At 41.4% G+C, this 10,012-nt stretch overlaps 1 pseudogene; it reads right to left on the bottom strand.

Annotated features, from left to right (window-relative positions):
* Positions 1 to 3,543: 3,543 nt before the first annotated feature.
* Positions 3,544 to 5,698, bottom strand: LOC129025872 (carboxy-terminal domain RNA polymerase II polypeptide A small phosphatase 2-like; annotated as a pseudogene).
* Between the last annotated feature and the right edge of the window lie 4,314 nt (positions 5,699 to 10,012).

The raw sequence follows: 10,012 nt of genomic DNA, 5'->3' as shown, positions 1-10,012 counted from the left end.
ATGGTAAACTCATTTCATGCTTGTGGGAGACATTGCTAGAAAGTCTGTTTTGTCTAATTTAAGCATAACTACCATTGCACTCCTTTGGTTATTATTTCCATGGAATATCATTTTCTATCCTTTCACTTTTAGCCTATGCTCTTAATTCATAATTGAGTCTCCTGTAAGCAGCATATTACGAGGTTTAAAAGATTCATTTATCCACTGTCTGCTTTAGTCTTTTTTGGCTGCTTTAACAGAATATCACAGACTGGTAATTAATAAAGAATAGAATTTTATTTGACTCATGATTCTGGAGGCTGGGAGGGCAAAACAACATGACACTGGTATCTGTTGAAGGTCTAGTTGCTGGATAATAATGTTGCCAAAGATGTGAGAGAGAGAGAGTTTTTGTATTAATATATAACAACAGATCCATTCTTGTTATAATTAGCCCATTCCCATAATAAGAACATTAGTCCATTCATGAGGGCAGAGTTCTTATAGCTTAATTAATTTTTAAAGTTTCCACCTCTTAATTCTAACACATTGGCTATTAAATTTTATCCTAAATTTTGGAGATGATATTCAGTCTACAGCAGTATGTGTTTAGTAGATAATTTAATCTTTTTATTTGTAAGGTAGTGATAGGTAAGCAGTTACCATTGTAAATTTGTAGTTTTCTGTCCAGTTTAAATTTGTTTCTTTTTTTTCTGGTTCTGTCTTTCCTGCAGTATTGTTAATTTTTGTTGAGACAAAGTTATGCTTTCTTGCTCAGACTGAAGTACAGTTGCATATCACGGCTCACTGTAGCCTCAACCTCCTGGGATCAAGCAAACCTCCCACCTTAGCCGCCCAAGTAGCTTGGACTACAGACACACACCACAACACCCAAGGAGCTTATGATTCTTCCACTTTGGCCTCCCAAAGTGTTGGGATTATAAGCAGGAGCCACCATGTCCAATGTGTAATTTTTGTTGTTTGTGTATGTTTTAATTACTTTCTCTTTTTTTACTACAGTTTTTTTCCTAGTGGTTGTCATGAGACTTATATAAAACATCTTGTATTTTAATAGTCTAGTTTAAGATGATAACAATTTAGAGTATTCAGAATTTCGGTATGTATTTACCATTTTTAGTGACATTTATACTTTAGTATTTTTCATATTGTTAGTTAGCATTTCATGATATCAATATGAAGATTTCTTCTAGACCATGGCTGGAGAAGTAAAGAAGGTGTGTTTTGCCTGATTCAGGGACTATAGAGAGAACCAAATTCTGCAGGCCTGTCACCTGTCTCAGGTGAGTACGAATTCTCTTGTGTTTTTGACAGATAGTTGCAGTGGCAGGACCAAAGTCAAATGAGTTATAGGCAAGTCTACAGTAAGATGTGGCAGTATTCTGTTTTGAAGCGGGGACCACGATTGGCAAGCTTGCCACTTGGTCAAGTGCTTACCCTCTGAAGATGTCTTCCTTGGTCTTTGCCTCCAGCTGGGTGTCACAAACTCTGAACTGGATTCCAAGGCTTACATGAATGCACTTATGTTTGCTGTGGCAGCTGCATTATGTTGTGAGGGATGTGCACGCAAAACCACCCATTCTGTCGTCTTTCTTATGTTACTCTCGTTTATATTTCGCTTTCTGAAATAAATGTCAAGCTGGTGATTTTTAGATTCAAAAATTCTAAAATAAATTGCTCAAATTTACACATTATGTAAGCTATTAATAAAATTTCTTGTAGGTGCAACATATTTATTAAAATTTTTGGTTGTAATTTCAAGCTCACTGCAGGCAGAAAGGAATCATTAACATTTATATTCTTTTTTTTAGTCTGTGTCTAAATGATGGTGTTTTTAATTCCAGATATTTACTTTATACTTCAGTAATGCTCAGCGTATTTTGCAAAATTTTTGTTGTTCTTTTATTTCGAAACATAAGACTTTTTTATCTCCTGAAAACTATATTATAGTCATAGAGTTTTATTATATTTTGTGGTAAGAAGAGCAGAAACATATTGAGGACATAATTAAATTCTCCTATCTTTTTAATGATTATTAATTAAATTCTTCTCATTAGAGCATGTTATTAATGATTGTAATGCATTTTCTGTATAATTTTACTGCAATTTATTAAATTCCAATGACTTAAAATGTCTGCTTTTCATGAGTGAATGCAGTTTAATGCTGTAGATATCTAAAGAGTCATTTTTTGGCCGGGTGTGGTCACTCATGCCTGTATTCCCAGCACTTTGGGAGGCCGAGGCGGGTGGATCACGGGGTCAGGAAATCAAGACCGTCCTGACTAACATGGTGAAACCCCGTCTCTACTAAATATACAAAAAATTAGCCGGGCACAGTGGCGGGCGCCTGTATTCCCAGCTACTCGGGATGCTGAGGCAGGAAAATAGCATGAATCCAGTGGGCAGAGCCGAGATCATGCCACTGCACTCCAGCCTGGGCGACAGAGCAAGACTCTGTCTCAAAAAAAAAAAAGTTATTTTTCATTGTAAATCCATGTTTTATTCAGGATTTTATGCATTAAAATCTCTCTTCTTATTTTCAATTGCGTGTTATTGCGTTTCTTTTCTTGGGTATGTTTTCTCAGATCAGTTAATTGTATTTTTGCTTTTAAAGCTTGATATCACGAGTTCAATGATAATTTTTAGCTCGATACAGTTTATCTCAATGTGATGTTTAATATATGTGTGAATTAGCTGTGTTTGTTGGTTATAGATATATCTGTGTGTTTTTCACCTATGTAAGTCTGACATCTTTTTTGCTTGTTTGTTGTTTTTTTTTTTTTTCAGTTTCAGATAGGCTTTTTTTTTTTAAGAGAATTTTAAAACATATTTAAAACAGCAGAAATCAGTTATTTGTCCTCTTGCAGGGTGGGGAGATAACTTCCTTCCCCACAGGTTTGAGGCTATGGCTAAGTGGTGAGTCTTGGGGACATGCAGAAAAGATCCATCCCAGGCACTTGGCTGGACTTAAGTAAGCACAGCCTTTGGGCCACAAGACCTGATGGCTTGGGTACTGGTCTGAACATAAGTCCCCATCTTCCCAGAAATGTTGTCTTTTGTCTGCAACAACTGACTGGAGAAATATTTCAGAAAGATGTGTGTCTGGAACACCCAAAGGCATACCTTTCGTTTCTCCTTGGCGTAGGCCTTGCAGCACTGAGGAAACACCAGGTTTGCAATTGAGCCTTCAAGAGTCTTCATCCCTATGGAGCTCAGGGGCTCATAGGGTGACAGGAGAGGAGACAAGCTAACTTGGGAAGTATTCGTCCTTCAGCTTCTCCCCCACTGAAACACTATATATTAGGGCCACAGTTCATGGCAAAACATACATGCTCTCTTTCTTTCTCTCACACCTACATCTCGGAAACCCAACAACTTGATGGCAGGTAGCTCTGGGTATCCTTGGTCTGGCATTCACCCACTGGGCATCTGAGCTGTCCTAAAGCTCTTTTCAATCATTTCTTACTCTTTCCAGGCCCATGTGGGTAGGTGTTCCAGCCTTCACTCTTTCAGGCTGATCATAAAGGCACAGTGTGGGAAAATCCCCTACTGTGATGGCCATCGCTGGGAAGGGGGGAAGGCTAAGGGCCCACTGCTGCCCAAGGCTAGTGTAGACACCATCTGCTCCACTCGTCTCCTCAAAGATTGATATCAGGTGCAGCAGCTGCTGTCTGGAATGTTATCAAACCAGGACTGCACAGGCACTGCATTCTCTGTGTGGAAGATGTAAGAAGCAGGCGAGTTGTCCAGGATGACAGTTTTCCTCAGGTCCGTCCCCAGATGGCTGAGGTCCTTGACATAGCAGCCCTGGTGGAACAAACACAACTCATGAGCTAGGCCACCCCAGATCACCCCACACTGGTCCAGCACACCCATCACAGTGTGTTCGGAACAGGGAGTTTCTTATTCTCACTGACTTCAAGAATGAAGCTGCAGACCCTCATGGTGAGTGTTACAGTTCTTAAAGGTGGCATGTTCGGAGTTTGTTCCTTCTGACATTCGGATGTGTTCAAAGTTTCTTCCTTCTGGTGGGTTCGTGGTCTTGCTGGCTCAGGAATGAAGTTGCAGATGTTCGTGGTGAGTGTTACAGCTCTTAAGTTGGCATGTCTGGAGTAGTTCTTTCCTGCCAGTGGGTTCGTGGTCTCGCTGGCTTCAGGAGTGAAGTTGCAGACCTTCACGGTGAGTGTTACAGCTCATAAAGACATTGTGGACCCAAAGAATGAGCAGCAGCAAGATTTATTGCAAAGAGCAAAAGAACAAATCTTCCACAGTGTGGAAGGGGACCCGAGTGGGTTGCCACTGCTGGCTCGGGCAGCCTGCTTTTATTCTCTTATCTGGCCCCACCCACATCCTGCTGATTGGCAGAGCCGAGTGGTCTGTTTTGGCAGGGCTCTGATTGGTGCGTTTACAATCCCTGAGCTAGAAACAAAGGTTCTCCTTGTCCCCATCAGAATACCTATATACAGAGTGTCAATTGGTGCATTTACAAACCCTGAGCTAGATACACAGTGCTGATTGGTGTATTTACAATCCCTTAGCTAGACATAAAGGTTCTCCATGTCCCCACCAGACTCAGGAGCCTAGCTAGCTTCACCCAGTTGATCCTGCACCGGGTCTGCAGGTGGAGCTGCCTGCCAGTCCTGCGCCGTGCGCCCGCACTCCTCAGCCCTTGGGTGGTTGATGGGACTGGGTGCCGTGGAGCAGGGGGTGGCGCTCGTCGGGGAGGCTCCGGTCGCACAGGAGGAGTGGGGGAGGGCCAGGCATGGCAGGCTGCAGGTCCAGAGCCCTGCCCCATGGGAAGGCAACTAAGGTCCAGCGAGAAATTGAGCACACCAACAGCTGGCCCAGGTTCTAAGCCCCTCACTGCCCAGGGCCGGTGGGGCAGGCCGGCCACACCGAGTGCGGAGTCCACCGAGCCCAAGCCCACCCAGAACTTGCGCTGGCCCGCAAGCACCGGGCGCAGCTCCAGTTCCCGCCCGCACCTCTCCCTCCACAACTCCTCGCAAGCTGAGGGAGCCAGCTCTGGCCTTGGCCAGCCCAGAAAGGGGTTCCCACACTACAGCGGTGTGCTGAAGGGCTCCTCAAGTGCCGCCAAAGTGGGAGCCCCGGCAGAGGAGGCCCCGAGAGCGAGTGAGGGCTGTGAGGACTGCCAGCACACTGTCACCTCTCAACAGGATCTGCATACTTGTTCAGGCTGGAATGAAGACAGCAATGAAAAAAACACATTTAAGCAGTTCCTCCTGTCATCTCAGGAACTTATCCATATAAGGCCTTATGAGCAAATGGATCTGGTGCCTGATCCCCTCAATCTCTACAGGCATTAGGTAGTCAGCATTGCTGAATGCCTTCAAGGAGCTAGGCACAAGGGTTTCATCCAGGTCAGTGCCCATACAGATCCTTCCTTGATTTTTCTCTGTCACCTCTGGGAGCAGGCAGGTTCCTGGGATCTGATAAAACTGATACTGGAGACTCTGGAGCTGATCTGACTTAGCAATGGTGTTGACTTCCTAATTATGTGTGAAGAACTTAGCAGGGGAACGTGACTGGCCAACATGCTGGGTGCAAGAAGAGCAGAAAGGGGCCTTCTAAGGTGTGACAAACATGAGACCTCTTCGGAGAGCACTTTGGAAACCAGGACTTGCTTGGTAAGGACCAGGGCGTCTTCCCTCCATGCCTGGGTGATGATGGAGCCTTGTTCCATCTAACAATCCTGAGGGCTGGGCTGGCTGGGTGGGAAGACTGGAGGGCACGCTGGCCGGACTGGGATGGGGGGCATGGGCTGGGGCCTTATTCAGTTCCCGAGAGTCTGAGTTCCACAGCTGTTCATATTCCCCCTCTCCTTTCCATCACTGGCCGGGAAGGGAGGCGGCCTGTAGGGACGGTGGACGGCCTTGGCAGCGGCTCCCCAGGGTGCCCCCAGCCCCGATTCTCCCAGCGGGAGCTTCAGGATCCTCAGTTTGTTTCTAACATAGAGAATCCAGCAGATACGCATTTTTTTTCAACTTTTATTTTAAGTTCAGGGGTCCATATGTGTTAAACTTATTTTTCAACTTTTATTTTAAGTTTAGGGTTCCATGTGCAGGATATGCAGGTCTCTTACATAGATAAACGTGTGCCATTGTGCTTTACTGCACAGATCATCTCATCACCCATGTACTAAGGCCAGCATCCGCAGCTATTCTTCCTGATGCTCTCCTTTCCCTCCCCCATGCCATGAAACAGGTGTCCAGTGTGTGTTGTTCTTCCTAGTGTGTCCATGTGTTCTAATTGATCTGCTTCCGCTAATAAGTTAGAATAATAATAGGTGGTGTTTGGTTTTCAGTTCCTGCATTAGTTTGCTGGGATTAATGGCTTCAAACTCCAACCATGTCCCTGCAAGGGACATCATCTCATTACATTTTATGGCTTTATAGTGTTCCATGTGTAGGTGTACCACATTTTCTTTATCCAGTCTATCATTGATGGGCATGTAGATTGATTACATGACGTTGCTATTGTAAATAGCGCTGCAATGAACATATGCATACATGTATATTTAAAATAGAATTCTTTTCCTTCGGGTGTATAATAGTATTGCTGGGTCAAATGGTATTTCTGCTGCTAGGTCTTTGAGGAGCCTCCACACTCTCTTCCACAATGCTTGAAATAATTTACACTCTCACCAACAGTGTAAAAGTGTTTTCCTTTTTCTCCACAACCTCACCAGCATCTGTTTTTATTTTTTCTTTACTGTTTATTAATAGCCATTGTAATTGGTGTGATATGGTATCTCATTGTTGTTTTGATGTGTATTTATCCAGTTATCAGTGATGTTAAGCTTTTCATGTTTGTTGGGCACATGTATGTCTTCTTTTGAGATATGTCTGTTCATGTCCTTTGACCACTTTTTAATGGGGTTGTTTGTTTTTCTCTTGTAAATTTCAAGTCCCTCGTAGATTCTGGGTATTGGACGTTTGTCAGATGGATAGGTTGCAAAATTTTTCTCCCATTCTCTAGGTTCTCTGCTCTAATGATAGGTTTTTTTGGGTCTGCGGAAGCTGTTAATTTAATTAGACCCCATTAGTCAATTTTTGTTTTTGTTGCTATTGCTTTTGTCCTTTTTGTCATCAAATCTTTCCTCCTGCCTATATCGTGAATGGTATTATCTAGATTTTTTCTTCTAAGGTTTTTATAGTTTTAGGTTGTACATTTAAGTCTTTAATCCATATTGAGTTAATTTTTGTCTATGGTGTTAGGAAGGGTTCCAGTTTTAATTTTCTGCATATGACTAGTCAGTTCTCCTAGCACAATATATTGAATAGGGAGATCTTTCCCTAATTCCTTGTTTTTGTTGACTTTGTCAAAGATCAGGTTGTTGTAGGTTTTTGGCTTTATTTCTAGACTCCCTATTTTGTTTCATTTGTCCATGTTTCTGTTTCTATACCAGTACCATGCTGCTTTGATTACTGTACTAGTATAGTTTGAAGTTAGGCAGTGACGCTTTCAGCTTTTTTTTTTTTTTTCTTAAGGTTGGCTTGGCTATTTGGGCTCTTTTTTGGTTCCATATGAATTTTTAAAGTTTTTTTTTCTAATTCTCTGAAGAATGTCAGTAGTTCAATGGGAATAGCATTGAATCTATAAATTACTTAGGGCAATATGCTCATATTCATGATACTGATTCTTCCTCTCCATGAGCATGAAATGTTTCTACTTTTGTTTTGTGTCCACTCTGATTTCTGTAAGCAGTTGTTTGTAGTTCTCCTTGAAGAGGTCCTTCACTTTCCTTATTAGCTGTATTCCTAGGTATTTTTTTCTCTTTGTAGCAAATGTGAATGAAAGTTCATTCATTATTTGTCTCCCTGCTTGCCTGTTGTTTGTGTATGGGAATGCTAGCTACTTTTGCACATTGATTTTATATCCTGAGATTTTGCTACTGTTGCTTATCACCTTAAGAAGCTTTGGGGCTAAGAAGATGAGGCTTTCTAGATATAGGATCAGGTCATCTACAAACAAAGATAATTTGACTTCCTCTCTTTCTATTAGAATACTCTTTATTTCTTCCTCTGTTCTGATTTTCCTGGCGAAGGTTTCCGATACTGTGTCCAATAGGAGTGGTGAGAGAAGACATACTTTTCTTGTGCCAGTTTTCAGGGGGAATGTTTCCAGCTTTTGCACATTCAATATGATATTATCTGTGGGTTTGTTGTATATGGCGCTTATTATTTTGAGGTATGTTTCCTCAGTTCCTAGTTTATTGAGAATTTTAAACGTGAAGGAATATTGAATTTTATTGCATACTTTTTCTGCATCTATTGAGATAATCATGTGATTTTTGTATTTACTTCTCTTTATGTGACGAGTCACATTTATTGATTTGCATATGTTGAACCAACGTTGCATCCTGGGGACCAAGCCAATTCCATTGTGGTGGATGCACTTTTTAATGTGCTGCCGGATTTGGTTTGCCAGTATTTTATTGAGAATTTTTGCACGGTGTTCATCAAAGATGTTAGCATGATGTTTTGTTGTTGTTGTTGTTGTATCTATATTAGGTTTTGGTATCAGGATGATGCTGGCCTGATAGAATGAGTTAGAAAGAACTTCTTTGTTTTCAATTTTTTTTGGGTAGTTTTAGGAGAAAATGTACCATCTCACCTTTGTACTTCTGGTCAAATTCAGCTTGCTTGGTAGGCTAGTTGTTACTGCCTCAATTTCAGAACATATTATTGATCTATTCAGGTTTCAGTGTTGTGGCGGGTTTTTTTTTTTGCAATAAATTGTCCATTTCTTCTAGATTTTCTGGTTTATGTGCATAGAGGTGTTTACAGTATTCTCTGATGGTTGTTCTTATTTCCATGGGATCAGGGATGATATCTCCCTTATTATTTCTCATTGTGTTTGGTTCTTCTTTCTTTTCTTATTTATTTGTCTAGCTAGTGTTCCATTTAGTTTATTAATTTTTTTCATAAAAACGGCTCCTGGATTGGTTGAGTTTTTTTTTTTTTTTTTTTGGAAGGGTTTTCAGTGTCTCTATGTCCTTCAGCTCTACTCTGATCTTGGTTATTTCTTGTTTTCTGCTAGCTTTCGGGTTCTTTTTCACTTGGTTTTCTTGTTCTTTTAATCAAGATGTTAGTCTGTTAACTTTAGATCTTTCTAGGTTTTTTTTTTTTTTCTTGTGGGAGAGTCTCACTCTGCTGCCCAGGCTGGAGAACAGTGGCATGATCTCGGCTCACTGCAACCTCCACTTTTCAGTTTTAAGTCATTTCTGCTGTCTCAGCCTCCTGAGTAGCTGGGATTACAGATGTGCATCACCACACTCAGTTAATTTTTGTATTTTTTTGTAGAGATGGGGTTTTGCTATGTTGGCCAGGCAGGTCTTGAACACCAGGCCTCGAGTGATCTGTCTGCCCCAGCCTCCCAAAGTGCTGGAATTACAGGCATGAGGTACCATGCCCAGCCCTTTCTAGCTTTTTGATGTGGACATTAGTGCTATAAATTTCCCTTTTTTCTTGATTTCTAGTGATTATTTTATTCTATCTTGGTGAGTAGTCAGGGAAATAATTGTAAATTCACAATCAACTTATAGTTAAATCTAAACAATTATGTGAGGAGAACCCTTTATTATTTGAAGGGGATGTTTGAGGATTTTGTAACTGTGCCTTTTAGGTAGTCTTAAGTTTCTAATTGTCGTTAAAAACATGCCATTGTCATTTCTAACATTTTAAGTATATGGTTTAGAAGTGGTAAGTATAGTTCTATTGTTTTGCAATAGGTTTTAGATAATTTTTGTCTTACAAAAGTAAAAGTGAATACTCATTACTTGTGAAAGAATTTAGTTAGCTTGCTTTAGGTAGGTAGCAACAGAAGGGTCCCTGGAAAGTCCCTGGACCTTGGGTCATTGTCTCATCCCTGCATAATATAAAATGAATCCTGGAAAAAATCAAGCTGTAGACACCAACAAGGGAACTAGCACTTGGTGTTGTGCTTGGAGACCTGCCCATGGCTGCACAGAGAGAAAAACCTCTGGCCCATTTGG

The sequence above is a fragment of the Pongo pygmaeus genome, chromosome Y (genome assembly GCF_028885625.2).
Source record: "Pongo pygmaeus isolate AG05252 chromosome Y, NHGRI_mPonPyg2-v2.0_pri, whole genome shotgun sequence".
Classification (NCBI taxonomy): domain Eukaryota; kingdom Metazoa; phylum Chordata; class Mammalia; order Primates; family Hominidae; genus Pongo; species Pongo pygmaeus.
This window is presented reverse-complemented; position numbering and strand designations above follow the sequence as displayed.